This window comes from Schistocerca americana, chromosome 9, assembly GCF_021461395.2.
Source record: "Schistocerca americana isolate TAMUIC-IGC-003095 chromosome 9, iqSchAmer2.1, whole genome shotgun sequence".
NCBI lineage: Eukaryota > Metazoa > Arthropoda > Insecta > Orthoptera > Acrididae > Schistocerca > Schistocerca americana.
This window is the reverse complement of record NC_060127.1, coordinates 149,582,513-149,597,048: the sequence shown is the minus strand read 5'-3', so window position 1 is coordinate 149,597,048 and position 14,536 is coordinate 149,582,513. Positions and strand designations below refer to the sequence as shown.

The 14,536-nt window shown below is 45.6% G+C and overlaps 1 protein-coding gene across 1 annotated transcript in view; it reads left to right on the top strand.

The window, feature by feature from the left end:
- Positions 1 to 10,570: 10,570 nt before the first annotated feature.
- LOC124551041 (formin-like protein 20) overlaps positions 10,571 to 14,536 on the top strand; it is a 99,985-nt gene continuing 96,019 nt past the window's right edge. The window contains exon 1 of the mRNA XM_047125903.1: positions 10,571 to 10,856. The gene's annotated coding sequence lies outside the window, so the exon portion shown is untranslated. The remainder of the gene's footprint in view (positions 10,857 to 14,536) is intronic.

Here is a 14,536-nt window from a genome sequence, read left to right as displayed (position 1 = left end):
TAGCGTGGATAACCCTGTCTTAACCCTTGGTTGACCTCAAATTCTTTAGAAAGTTTTCCTTCTACTTTTACCTGGCAGTTTGTGCTGGTGAGGGACATTTGTACTAGTCTGATAAGTTTACTTGGGAATCCCATTCCATTAAGGTGTCATACAGCTTTTTCCTTTTAACACTATCATAGGGCTGTTTAAACATCTGGTCTGTTGTTGATCTGCCCCTTCGAAAACCGCACTGGTAGTATCCGAGTATTTCTTCTGTAATTGGTGTAAGTCTCATAGCAGTGGCTTTGGCTAATACTTTGTACACCACGCTGAGTAAAGCAATACCGCGATAATTTTCATTGTTTGCTTTGTCCTTCTTCTTATGAATCGGGCATATAATGGCCATGTTCCACTGGTCTGGCATCTCTTCCTTTTCCCATATTTCCACCATCAGCTGATGTACCAATCTTGTTAGATGCTCACCTCCACCCTTGATCATCTCTGCAGAAATGTTATCGTTACCTGGAGCCTTATTATTCCTTAGACTTTTAATTGCGTTCCTAACTTCCTCTATTGTTGGTATAGGTACAGGTCTTTCATCCTGACTAACATTCTGCCACAGTTGGTGACTTGTTTCATTTTCTTCCAGAACTTCTCTTTCTGTAGTGACATTCATCAGCATACTGAAATATTCGGCCCATCGATCTACAATCTGTTCTTCTCCTTCTATAAAATTTCCTTCTTTATCTCTGCAGCATACCGTACGTTGTTTGAAGCCTTTCTTCAGTTCCTGAACTCTTTTGTAGAATTTTCTTACTTCTTGATCATTGCATTCTTCTTCTAGCTCCGTAATCCATCTCCTCTCTAATTCTCGTTTCTTTCCTCTGCAAATCCTATCTGCCTCTTTACCTTTTCTTCGTGAATTCTTGTGTATTAGATCTTGTCCTATTTATCATTTTCTTCCTTGCCTAATTTCTCTCTTCCACTGCCTTTTTACAATCTTCATCTTACCATCCTGCCCTTCTCACCCTTTTTTCTAAACCTAAGACTTCTTCTGCAGTTTCTTGAAGAGCTTCTTTAATCATACTCCACTTCCCTTCAATGCTTTCCAGAGCTTGGCTTTGTTAGGCTCACACTTTTCGGATACTCCCTTCTCTTTCAGTTTTGAAACATTGTACCTTCGGGGGGGTTTTCTCTTCCCTCTGGATCTATAGACGACTGTGCGTTGTCTGTATTTCACTTTTACCATATAATGATCCGAAACGCAGTCAGCCCTCCTGCAGCTATCAACTTCAAGGATGTCAGACGCATGTCCCCTGTTGATTACCACATCGTCAATTTGATTAAAAGTAGTGCTATCTGGCGAGCGCCATGTAGCTTTCCTATGTTCTTTCTCTGGAGCCATGTACTCTTCATTACCATTGCATTGCCTATGGCAAAGTCTATAAGTCTTTGTCCATTTTTATTCGACACCTCATGCAGGCTTTCATTTCCTACTGTTTCTCTAAAGGTCTCTTCTTTTCCCACTTTTGCGTTGAAGTTACCTATCACTATCTTTACATCATTCCTCGGTATGCCTTCTAATTCCTGTTCCAGCCGACCATAAAAGTCATCTTTCACTTCATCTTCATCGTCTTCTATGGGTGCATACACACATATTAGAGTGATGTTGAAGACGCGAGCCTTCATTCTCAAAGTACACATCCTTTCATTTATAGGGTTAAAATTTATGACTGCTGCTTTATACTTATTGTCTACAAGAAAGCCAGTACCACCTACTATACCACTGTCTCCTCCACTTTACATAATTGTGTAATTACTACTTCTTATTATACCACCCCCTTTCCATCTGACCTCATGAAATGCTGCTACCTCCTATACGGTATTTCTCCATTTCTTATTTGAGTCCATGTAGAGCTCCTGGTGTGTTCAAAGTTCTTACATTCCAAGTAGCAAAGTGTATATCATTTCTCGGTTTACGGTGTCCTTTTCCTTGCATGGGTCGTTCATCAGTATGATCAGTCCGGCTATTCGTATCTTTGAGTTTCGTAACAATATGTTTTTTTCCGATATGGGGTTGTTAGATCCATGATCAACCCCCAACTTGGAGGGCCTGGATTTGTATCGGGTTTACGCTCTTAGGGCGACTGACTTCACCACGCCTCTAGAGCCCTCCCTGCCCTATGTTGTAAAAAATTGAGAATGATAAGGAAAAAGGATGGGCTTGTGATAGGATAGGACAGGAGACAGGTTATCGGTAGGACGTTGTGGGACACACTTTGTTCGGCTGCTCCCCTTCGGCCTGTCCTGCATGGGTGACCCTGCTGGTAGCTGCGCTACCGCCGGCAAAGCCCTCCGGATCCAGAGCACGCAAACCTCCTCGCTCCCATGGACAGTGCTACGTTAAGGCGGTGTCCCCTGAGGAGGAATCCGCTGTTAATATTTTGAAATTTTTCAGGTAGACCAGCTGTGGATAGCACACATTGCCTAGTGATAGCCTCTGTAGAAAGACAGAGTATAATTCTAGTAAATATATCGTATTGGCCGGAATATAAGCCGCACACTTAATTTTGTGGGGAGAGGTTGGGGTGGGGGACAGAGAAACTCGGTGGAAAAAACATTCTCGTTACCTATTTGCATAAACCGTTCACAGTATGGTCACTCTTAATCACGTTGTTTTGTGTTGCTATGTAAACAAGTTACACAAAATTACCAGCCTCCTAATCATAGTACTTATAGATGTCTCCGTTAACTGTACTGTATAGAATTTACGGTATATTGATAAATTTCACTTATGGACCGTCTGACAGCAACTGAATAAAACACAATTTTAGTGCCATACGCGTTTCGCCTTTATTTTCTGCAAGGCATCATCAGTGGCAGGTTGCGTAGAGAGTTTCTTACATATTACGCTCCTGTTGCGTTTCTGGTGTTGTTCTTCTTCCTATGAGCCCCAATTTGCTGTTTTTCCACATTCCACAGCACTATGCACTGAACGTTTGTTTTTATGATAAATTTTTTATGATAAATTTTTTATGATAAATTTGTTGATAAAAACAAACGTTCAGTGCATAGTGCTGTGGAATGTGGAAAAACAGCAAATTGGCGCTCATAGGAAGAACAACAACACCAAAAACGCAACAGGAGCGTAATATGTAAGAAACTCTCTACGCAACCTGCCACTGATGATGCCTTGCAGAAAATAAAGGCGAAACGCGTATGGCACTAAAATTGTGTTTTATTCAGTTGCTGTCAGACGGTCCATAAGTGAAATTTATCAATATACCGTAGTATTACGCGCAACTGAGGAGGACAGGACCACAAAAGTTGAAGATGTATAGAATTTGTTTCATAAATTCAGTGTTTTCGGCACACACTTCCAAAGAGCGTTGTCCTCGCTGCCATCCAGGATATTGGATACGTAGCACTTCATGACCCCATTGACGATAGAAGCTGGCCGGCCGCGGTGGCCGAGCGGTTCTAGGTGCTTCAGTCCGGAACCGCGCGACTGCTACGGTCGCAGGTTCGAATCCTGCCTCGGACATGGATGTGTGTGATGTCCTTAGGTTAGTTAGGTTTAAGTAGTTCTAAGTTCTAGGGGACTGATGACCTGAGATGTTAAGTCCCATAGTGCTCAGAGCCATTTGATAGAAGCTGGCGATATTGTGCGCCTTCAATGGAGAGTGCATTCTGGGCGGAATAGTGCCAGTGGATTATTTTGCGAGTGCTCAAACGTAATGAGGTATCTCGAACGGAATGACCTCCATGCAGCCAGCGTGGATTCCAAAAACATCGATCATGTGAAGCCCAACTCGGACTTCTCGATCAGGACACGCTAAAAACCACGGATCAAGGCAGTCAGTCAGATGCATCATTTCTTTATTTCCGATAAAGTTTGACTCAGTGCCACTCGTACGTTTATTGTCGAAAGTACTCTCTTATGGAATATAAAGTGAAATTTGTAACTGAACTGAGGATTTTTTTGATAGGGAGGACGCAGCATATTATCTTGGAAGGAGAGTGATTGTCAGGTGTATTTAACGGCGTGTGTGTTTCGGGGAATTGGGTTTGGACACTTGGCTGTTCGTGTTGTATAAAGCCCTTGCAGACAACATTAATAGTAACCATAGACTTTTCGCGGATTTCTACGGTTGCCTGTAATGAAGTACTGTCAGAAAATAGCTATACAAATATTCAGTCGGATCTTGGTAAGATTTCAAAGTGGTGCAAGGATTGGCTACTTATTTTAAATATTGATAACTGAAACTGTACATTTCACAAATGGGAAAATATCAAGTCACAATATTGGAATCGGTCATCTCATACAAATACGTGTGAATAACAGTTTTTACGGATATGAAATTGAAAGGTCACATTGGCTCAGTCGTAGGTAAGGCAGGTGGCAGACTTCGGTTCACTAATGGAATACTAGGGAAATAGTCTAAAAAAAGAAATTCCTTACAAAACCCTCTTGCGACCCACCATAGACTACTGCTCGTGTGTGTGTGGGACCCGTACCAAACAGGACTAACAAGGGGCTACAGACAAGTGCAGCACGGGATGGTCACAGGTGTGTTTTACCTGAGAGAGTGTGTCACGGAGATGCTGAGAAGAAACTGAATTGTCAGGCGCTTGAAGATAGACGCAGAATCTCGTGAAAAAGCCTACTTATGAACAGTAACCAGCTTTAAATGATGGATGTAAGAGCATACTATAAGCCCCTGTGCACCGCCCCCGCAGGGTTCGAATAGACTAAATGCAGTACACGTAGATATTTACGCATTCATTCCTCCCATGCTGCAGTCTTGGATGGAGCAGTATGAAGATCTAACAACTGGGACAATGGGAAGTACACTCTGCTGTGAACTTCAAATGTTTACAGAGTGTGTACGTAGTTAGAGGTATACCTCAACTCACCCTTTTATAGTGCACAAAGGTAAGAATCCAGGCTTAAATTACAGGATACTTCCCAGCTTTTGCCTTCCGTAGGGTTTCTTCAAAGGAACGGCACTTGGCAACTTACTCACCAACCAGTAAACCAGTCAGTCTTTAAAGAATCGAAGTCCCATTCAGAAAACAGCTCCAAACGTCTGATTGCAGATGAGTTAATGTGATAAATTTCTGAAGTTAAGCATTTAAGTGAGAAATTTTTTAGAAAAGGTTTGAAATTTTGTTCAGAGTTCGTTGGAAGTCGCTAAGTGCTCTCGTTATCAAATACTAGACGATTATAGTCTAGTTTTTCATGCATCTCAGTGTTTATTGCGTCATGTCTCCTGTACTGTATGCAGTACAATGATATTAATTTTGCCAAGTACCTTCAGTAGTGTATGTGGATACTGTCTTCAAAATGTGTTGTGAAGAGAGGTAGCAGTAAAGAAATAATAAATTAAAGCGTCGTGCCTGGTGTTGAAGTGTTACTGCGTGAACAGTGAAAATGTAGTAAACGTAAACACTCTTCATTTCACCAGTTTGTGGATGCGGCAAAGAAAAAGTTTCGTAAAGGTGGAGCGCTACTATTTTCAAATACTGGATGAATATAGTTTGGGTATTTTTGCGCGCCTTGAGTCACGCTCTCTCGGCACATATTCGTTTACGGTACACAGTTGCGAACTGTAATACTTGCCCTACTGAGTTAAGCCTTTAACATAAGATGAGCAGAGTATGACAGCATTTTAAATTTTAAAATTCGGCCAGTAATCATACGAGATAATGAAAAGAGATTTTTTCGTCCCTGGAAGCCGTTGGATAGACAGCCCGCAGCTTGGAGCGGATGACCGTGCCACGTGTTAACCTTTCGGTAATATAGGTGCGCCCCAATAACAGCACAGTACATTCGTAAGAGCACACTGTTTGCCAGCTTTTTTGTTAGTAGATAATACGTCTCGCATCCGGTAACGAATAACTGCGAATTTGCAATTTTGTATCATAACTGCGCCGAATTCCGAAGTTTGTTGATGGTACTCTTTTTTTTATGAAATAGCCTTTTATAATCTTTAATATTCCTCACACCGATGCACTAAACCACAATTGGCCGGTTGGTTTTCAGATTTTGAAATATTCTTGTTGAAAGTTACATTAGTCTTGCATATAAATATAGGATATTGGTATTCGTAATGGTAGAGACAGGAGCTATAAAATTTCAAGCGATACCCTGCTGTTTTTCACAAAATAGTCTTCTCCTGGATACTTGTGAAACAGAAATTTTCTTTTTTTTTGTCGTCTTATATTTTTCTTACCCTCTTCCGTAAAGAATAGTGCCACGTCTTTAGGATAAGTGATATCTGTCTTTAGGTAGATAATTAATCTGATGATTTAAAATGTCTTCACACCTTTTAAAATATATAAATAAATAAATAAATCATTCACTAGTTCTGTTGAGAAGACACTTCTACGTGTAATATTCATCCGCGTGTTTCCAGAAAAGTACCGTCTCTGTTTGAACACTGACCTTTCTCATGGTTGGAAAGTGTGTGACCATCGCTGCCTTTCCCGGACGAAATGTCCGCATCATGCAAGTAATTTGGGACGAGCATCAGTGAAGCACTGAATTTTCAAGCTATATTTTCCCGTTTTGTTTGGCATACACGTTCTAAGCCCGCACCTTCCAAGGTTCAAGCATTTTATCGACACACACTGTTGCAGATACCGTGTAACAAAGTTGACTATTTCCAATGAAATGCGCAAAGATATGTGAAATTGCTGCTGACCTGTCTGCTTTCTTTCCTCTCGATCGTCCGGATTGTCAAATCGTAATGCAGGTAGTAAAAACAGAACCATTGTTTACTAACAGTGCTTCCGAAAGCAACTCACTGCGTGTTCCGTTGGTTGCAAACAAGTTGTAAAAAGGTTGGTTCTCTGATTTGAAAATGGCTGACTTCACTAATGGTTCCAGCCTACAGTTCAATGATGTCAAAAACCTGTAGATAATCATTAGCGTACTGTGCTCTAAGCTTAGATGTTTTCGAATTTATCGACAGGATGAATATCTTGGGCAACGGATTCCATACTTCCTACAGGAAGATTTTCGCAGAGACTTTTCATAGCTTTTTTTTCTCTCCTCCTCCTCCTCCTCCAAAATTTAAGTTACCGCCACTATTTAAAATTCCACGGACGCCTAGATTTTTGAAAACAACAATGAAGTATATAAATGACTTAAGCTAATCGAAATCGTGATTAGTACTGTCATTTACTTTAGAATTTGCTCGGCTGGAGACAGGTTACTTAGCGTTCACGGAAATAAGCAGTGCTCATGTAAGAGTCTAGTCTTACCACATGACATAATACAAAACTCAACGAAAAAAATTTTTTTTCCTCGGTCTTGTGACTGGTTAGATGCGCCCTGCCACGAATTGCTACCCTGTGCCAACCCCTTCATCCCAGAGTAGCACTTGCAATCTACGTATTCAGTTATTTGCTGGGTGTATTCCAATCTCTGTCTTCCTCTAAAAGTTTTACCGCCTAAAGCTCCCTATAACACCATGAAAATTATTCCGCGATGTAACAAATGTCCTGCCATCCTGTTGCTCCTCCTCCTCCATGCTTTGCATGTATTCCTTTCCTCGCTGATTCTGCTGAAAGTCTCCTGATTCCTTATCTTATCAGTCCACCCAATTTCCGATCATCTTCTGTAGCTTCACATATCAAATTCTTCGATTCTCTCCTGTTTCGCTCTTCCCACAATCCATGTTTCACTACCATACAGTGCTGTGCTCCAGCGTACATTCTCAGATATTTCTTCCTCAAATTAAGACCTATGTTTGATATTAGTAAACTTCTCTTGGCCAGGAATGCCCGTTTCTGCCAATGCTAGTCTGCTTTTGATGTCGTCCGTGCTCCGTCCGTCATGGGCTGTTTTGCTGCCGAGGTAGTAAAATTTCTTTAAGAAGTGCTGGTGCCTCACGCTGCTATATAGGATCTGCGGAAGAAAGGACGCGCTTATTGCGTATGCTACACGTCCTTTTTCTACTGAGATACACTTTGTGTAGAAAAGGGTGTTTTAAAGAAAACTAAAACTGATTTTAAACTAAATTTTACAGACCGTATCTTTTCATTGCAAATGTCAGTCATGATGTTCTGGGCCTGCAGTGCGATGGTATAGTACCACATCGCTGAGAGAGAATACGTATGAAGTCAGCGATAATCAGGAGTAATTCCGTTTGTGGCTGTAATGGCTGAAGATTAACAGTCGAATATTGTGTCGTAGTTACTTGATACATTGTCGGCATCATCCTATTCCGGGCCCCTTTCTTTTGCATCACAAAACATTGCGTTTATAGACTGCGCGAGACGTCATTATATTGAAACCAATAACTCTGTCTGCTGACTAGTGTCCGCATCCATTTGCAGGAACACTGTTCAGTTTCTTTTTGGCACTGGTTATATTCCCTGTAAAGGTTCGTTTATTATAATGGCGAGAACTGCTGCAGATTTTGGTGGCGCCGAAAGATATGTAAATGGATGTGAGATTTCATTCGACGGGTAAAAGTTTTTCAAAAACACAAATTTGCGAACGCTATTTTTGCGATTATCAGAGAATTTGCAAGCTGAAGGAATGATATCGTTACTTAAGAGACGCGAATGCTGTTCTGTTTGCTAGTATTTATTTGTGTCTAAATATGACGAACTGAATGATAAGTCATTCTATACCCACCTCGCAAAGATACGTTGGTCCTCAGATATAGAACTCGACAGTGACGAAGATTTTGAAACGACGGAGTGTAAAAATCTATCTTGCTGTGCAAGTTTTCTCCGTGACCAATTCGCCTTCATATTTTTCGATATCTGTACTGGTTACGCAAAAGTCATAAAACATAAGCGTTTAATATGTAAAAACTGGACATTGTGAATAGAAATGAGTATCATTTTTATAAGAGCGTAATGAAACAATTCGCACGTATTGTCGACGTATAAGCAGAAAACTAAATACTTCGTGTCAGACTGATATTTCGTTTTCTTCTCCAGTGGATGCGAGGCTGCGTGACTCACAGTGCAACAAAATCACCCTTTACAGAGGAACTGAAATTCTGACGTTTCTAAAAAGAAAGCACTGTCAGTACAATGCTTCAAATGATCACACTAATATTGAAAATTTCGGGAAAGTTACATTAGATGTACTACTAAAAGAGAGCCGGAGGCACAGTTACAGAAACCAGTACCCCTTTGTAAGGGGACCAAAAATGGTGTAATCACAGGAAGAGAAGCCCGGAGTGTATGGAGGGTGGCCGAGAATTTCCCATTTGAATTTCTGCAGGAGTGCCGCGACTGTTGGCCTTGGGAGGCTTTGCGTTGTCGTGGAGCAGAATGACCCCACGGATGGAATTGCCTGCTGGTTTTGATTTCACCGCTTGGCGAAGGGTGGTGAAGGTTTGCGCGTAATGCTTTGCATTCACTCTTGCCCCGTGCTGCAGGAAGTGAATCAGAAGAGGGCCATCTTGGTCAAAGGAGAACTTCAGCGTAAGAGCAAAAGATTCACCTTGGACGGCGACGTCCAGCAGCAGCTGTACGTTCACATCGCATCCCCGGGAATTTTATGAGACAGCCATTCACCGCCTTGTGTCACAGTGGGACAAGTGTCTCAGCAGCCGGGGTCAATACTTTTCAAATGGTTCAAATGGCTCTGACCACTATGGGACTTAACATCTGTGGTCATCAGTCCCCTAGAACTTAGAACTACTTAAACCTAACTAACCTAAGGACATCACACACATCCATGCCCGAGGCAGGATTCGAACCTGCGACCGTAGCAGTTAATACTTTTAACATGCAGGTTTTGGTTGCAGTAATTATGCCTCCGGCTCGTTTCTTTTCGAACACCCCTTATAGTTAGGCAAGAAGTTATTCATTGTTCAAATCTGTGCTCGATTTAAGCAGTAACCGAGCAAAACTGTAAATGTCTGCTCCACTTCTCATAGTGCATAATGGTAGAAACTCGGCATTTTGCCCTCCGTCATATGACTTAGTTATAGGGAAGGTTAGTGTGTGTGTGTCTTGCCTAACGGTACTTCATTCTCGCCGCGGGGTTGCCCTCTTCGGTGTTGTTTCCCTCTGTATACCGCCGCCCTTTTCCTGGCCATCTCTGCGTGTGTATTGCGTGGCGCCCTCCCTGGCAGAGAGAGAGAGAGAGAGGGAGCCAGTCGTAACTGTGGGCGGCGGCAGCAGCGCGCACTGCGGAAGCGCTGCGCCTCTTGACTGTTGGCCCGCGGCCGTGCCGGCAGGCGATGCAGTACTTCGTGGGCGGCGTGCCAATCACGGCGGCGGCGGTGGAGCCGCTGTTCGCGGCGGCGCCGGCGCCCGGCATGCTGCCCATGTACCTGCCCGTGTTCCCGCCGCCGCCGCCCCCGCACGCGCACGCGCACCCGCTGCTGCTGTACCGGCCCGCGGCCGCACCGCCGCCCGTGCTGCCGCTGGGCGTGCCGCTGCAGTACCTGCCCGCCGCCCCCGCGCCCGCCGCGCCGCCCCCGCCGCCGCCGCTGCCGTCGCCGTTCCGCGCGGTGCGGCCCGCGCAGTTCGGCGCCGGTGCCGCCGCTGCCGCCGCCGCCGCGGCCGCTGCAGCAGCCGCCGCCGCAGCTGCCGCGCCTCCGCCCCCGCCGCCGTGTTGCCCGCACTCCAAGCCGCCGCCCCCGGCGTCCGTCACCGGGCCGCCCACGGCCTCTTCCGCCTCGTCGTCGTCCTCCTCCGCCGACGGGCAGCACCAGCACCAGCCGCCCGTGCCCTCTCCGGGCCCGGGGCCGCCTCCGCCCCCGCCGCCTCCGTCTACCGCGGCGGCGACTTTGACGCCTGCGACTGCGGCCGCCGCGGCGGTGAAGGCGAACGTGGCGGTGGCGGCCGGTGCCGTCACCACCACTGTGTCCGCGCCGAGCAACGCCTCTGTCAGGCAGGTTAGTACAACCAGAAAGCAGCAATGCAAAAAGAAGCCTATCTAACCTCTTGTCTACCACGAGATCATTGGAGCACATGGTCAGACTGGACAAAAGAAAGCCATCCCTTTTCCCTACAAAAGAAAGGTTCAAGCTTTTGCCTCATGAAACGAACATCATAGAAAAGAAATTCCACATCATATGAATAGTAATCGACAGACATTATCCCCTAAAGTTATCTCACGCAGCCTCTTCATTCCACCCTTTCCCCCAAACTTTAACGCCTTTTCCTCCTTCCCTCCCCATTCTTTGTTCCCCTCCTTTCCTCTCTGCCCCCTTAGTTCTCACCTCTCTTCCTGTTTGCCTTTCTCCTCTTTCCCCTTATCCTCTTTCATCCATTCCCTCATTCCCCCTGCTTGCTCTCGCTTTCTCCTGTCTTGCTCTCCCTTTCGCTCCACTCTTGCTCTCCCTTTCGCTCTCCCTTTCGCTCCACTCTTGCTCTCCCTTTCGCTCCACTCTTGCTCTCCCTTTCGCTCCACTCTTGCTCTCCCTTTCGCTCCACTCTTGCTCTCCCTTTCGCTCCACTCTTGCTCTCCCTTTCGCTCCACTCTTGCTCTCCCTTTCGCTCCACTCTTGCTCTCCCTTTCGCTCCACTCTTGCTCTCCCTTTCGCTCCACTCTTGCTCTCCCTTTCGCTCCACTCTTGCTCTCCCTTTCGCTCCTCTCTTGCTCTCCCTTTCTCTCTCCTCTCTCTCGCCCCCACCCTTTCTCTCTCCTCTCTCTCGCCCCCACCCTTTCTCTCTCCTCTCTCTCGCCCCCACCCTTTCTCTCTCCTCTCTCTCGCCCCCACCCTTTCTCTCTCCTCTCTCTCGCCCCAACCCTTTCTCTCTCCTCTCTCTCGCCCCAACCCTTTCTCTCTCGCCCCCACCCTTTCTCTCTCCTCTCTCTCGCCCCCACCCTTTCTCTCTCCTCTCTCTCGCCCCCACGCTTTCTCTCTCGTCTCTCTCGCCCCCACGCTTTCTCTCTCGTCTCTCTCGCCCCCACGCTTTCTCTCTCGTCTCTCTCGCCCCCACGCTTTCTCTCTCGTCTCTCTCGCCCCCACGCTTTCGCTCTCGTCTCTCTCGCCCCCACGCTTTCTCTCTCGTCTCTCTCGCCCCCACGCTTTCTCTCTCGTCCCCACGCTTTCTCTCTCGTCTCTCTCGCCCCCACGCTTTCTCTCTCGTCTCTCTCGCCCCCACGCTTTCTCTCTCGTCTCTCTCGCCCCCACGCTTTCTCTCTCGTCTCTCTCGCCCCCACGCTTTCTCTCTCTCTCTCGCCTGTCCCGCCCCCACCCTTTCTCTCTCTCTCTCGCCTGTCCCGCCCCCACCCTTTCTCTCTCTCTCTCGCCTGTCCCGCCCCCACCCTTTCTCTCTCTCTCTCTCTCGCCTGTCCCGCCCCCACCCTTTCTCTCTCTCTCTCGCCTGTCCCGCCCCCACCCTTTCTCTCTCTCTCTCTCTCTCTCTCTCTCTCGCCTGTCCCGCCCCCACCCTTTCTCTCTCTCTCTCGTCTGCCCCGTGCCCTCTCCAATCTCTCTCGTCTGCCCCGTGCCCTCTCCAATCTCTCTCGTCTGCCCCGTGCCCTCCCCAATCTCTCTCGTCTGCCCCGTGCCCTCCCCAATCTCTCCTCTGTCCTGCCCCCTCCCCAATCTCTCTCTCTCTTCCTCCGCCCACTCTTGCATCTTTTTGCCCCTTCTGTGTCTTGCATCTTGCCGCCCCCACTTTCCTCTCTCTTGCCCCCTCTTTTCTCTCTCTTGCCCCCTCTACTTTCAGTCCCCCCCACCACTGTTGGCTCCCCTTACCTCACTTGCGTCCCCTCACTCGTTGCTCTCCCATTGCCCTCCTCCCATTGCCGTCCTCCCGCCCCCTTCTTCTGTCATTTATGCACTGCCTTTTCTCTTTCACCCATGCCAACCACACTCCTCTCTGTCGCCTATACCACCCACCCAATTTGTTACCCTCTGCCAGCCTCCTTTTGTTGCCTTCACCATGACCCCCCTTCACACACACACACACACACACACACACACACACACACACACACACACACACACACACACACCCCTAAGCAAGAAGTGATTATGGTGCAAGGATTGTGTATTACTCAGTGGGCAACCAGGGATGGTTTTTTCATTGCTACTGATCAAGGTGGTGCCATTGTTTGGTGTGTTAGTCAAGAATGGACTTCAAATTGCCACCCAGCCTTTTAGCTTTATATTTTCACCATGGTTCTCTAAAATATCATTTTGAAAAAGACTTTGCTGCCTTTATCCACCATGTTTTTCCAATCTGATCTTGTGCTCCATCTTCATTAAATTTGTAATTCTTTGTTTGAATGGAGGTAACTGCTCATTCTTCCACACACAATTGACCAACGGAGCAGATTCTTATGTTTAAGTAATTTGGACATTCATTAGCTTAAAATACCCTTAGAAAAAATGTTTGTCTTCAGTTATGTGCAGTGCAGACAGACTAATCTCATTTGTTTATTCTGACATAACGAATTTGTACAAAATGTATTTACAGAGTGACTAAAAGGCCGGTCTTTTTCGAGAGGAGGTGCATTTGTACTCAGTCAGTGCCAGTTCAGCTAACAACAGTAGTTTTATTGAACCGCACAACGAATGCCTTTGTTGTTTTTTGAGTAATCAGTCTTCTGCCTGGTTTTATACGGCCCAAAAATGACTTTCTTTCCTGTGCCACCTTTTTCATCTGAGAGGAGCACTTGCAAGCTGCATCCTCCATTAAGCTAGATGTCTCCCAACCTGTCTTCCTCTACAGATTTTAATCACAACAACTCCCTCTAGGTACTGTAGAATTTATTCCCTGATGTTGTAACATTTTCTATCATCCTGTCCCTTCTTCTTGTCAGTGTTTTTGATATATTCCTTTCCTCACCAATTCTCTGGAGAAATTTCCCATTCCTTACCTTATCTGCCCACCTAATTTTCAACACTTGTCTGTAGCACCACATTTCAGATGCTTTGATTCTGTTCTGTTTCCGGTTCACCCAGTGTCCATGTTGATCCTATACAATGTTGTGCTGCAGACATACATTCTTAAAAATTACTTACTCAAATTATGACCTGTATTTGATAGTAGTAAATTTCTGTTGGCCAGGAATCCCCTTTCTACCAGAGCTAGTCTGCTTTTTGTGTCGTCTTTTTGCTGCATAGATAACAGAACTCCTTAACTTCATCATCAGATCAGAAGTAGTACTTAATCTTAGACCACCATCCATGTTTGTTAGGTTTTCTGACATCTTTATTTCGATAGGCTCCTTAATCATGCTATCAGAGAAACTTGGTGTTTGCACCATGATGCTGATCTTATTTAATTTTGTGATTATATTAGAGGCTGTGCTAAACAACAGATGATTTGCTTGGTTGATTTAGTTGGGTGTGTCGTGCTGTCCCTTGCATCTCTCCTCAACTAATCTGATAACCTGCCTCCCCCCTCCCATAAGACATGTCCTATTCACATGGATTGCAATAAATGACCAAGATTGTCTTTAATACTACACAAAGTACCTGTTATTTTAGTTGAAGGGAGCAAAATATACCGGATGCCTTGTTTCCATTGGAGTCTACCAATTCCGGATATTGCCCCAGCACAAGGTAGATAAGCCATTGTTTGCATCCATTGTATTCTGCTCCTTTCAAACTGT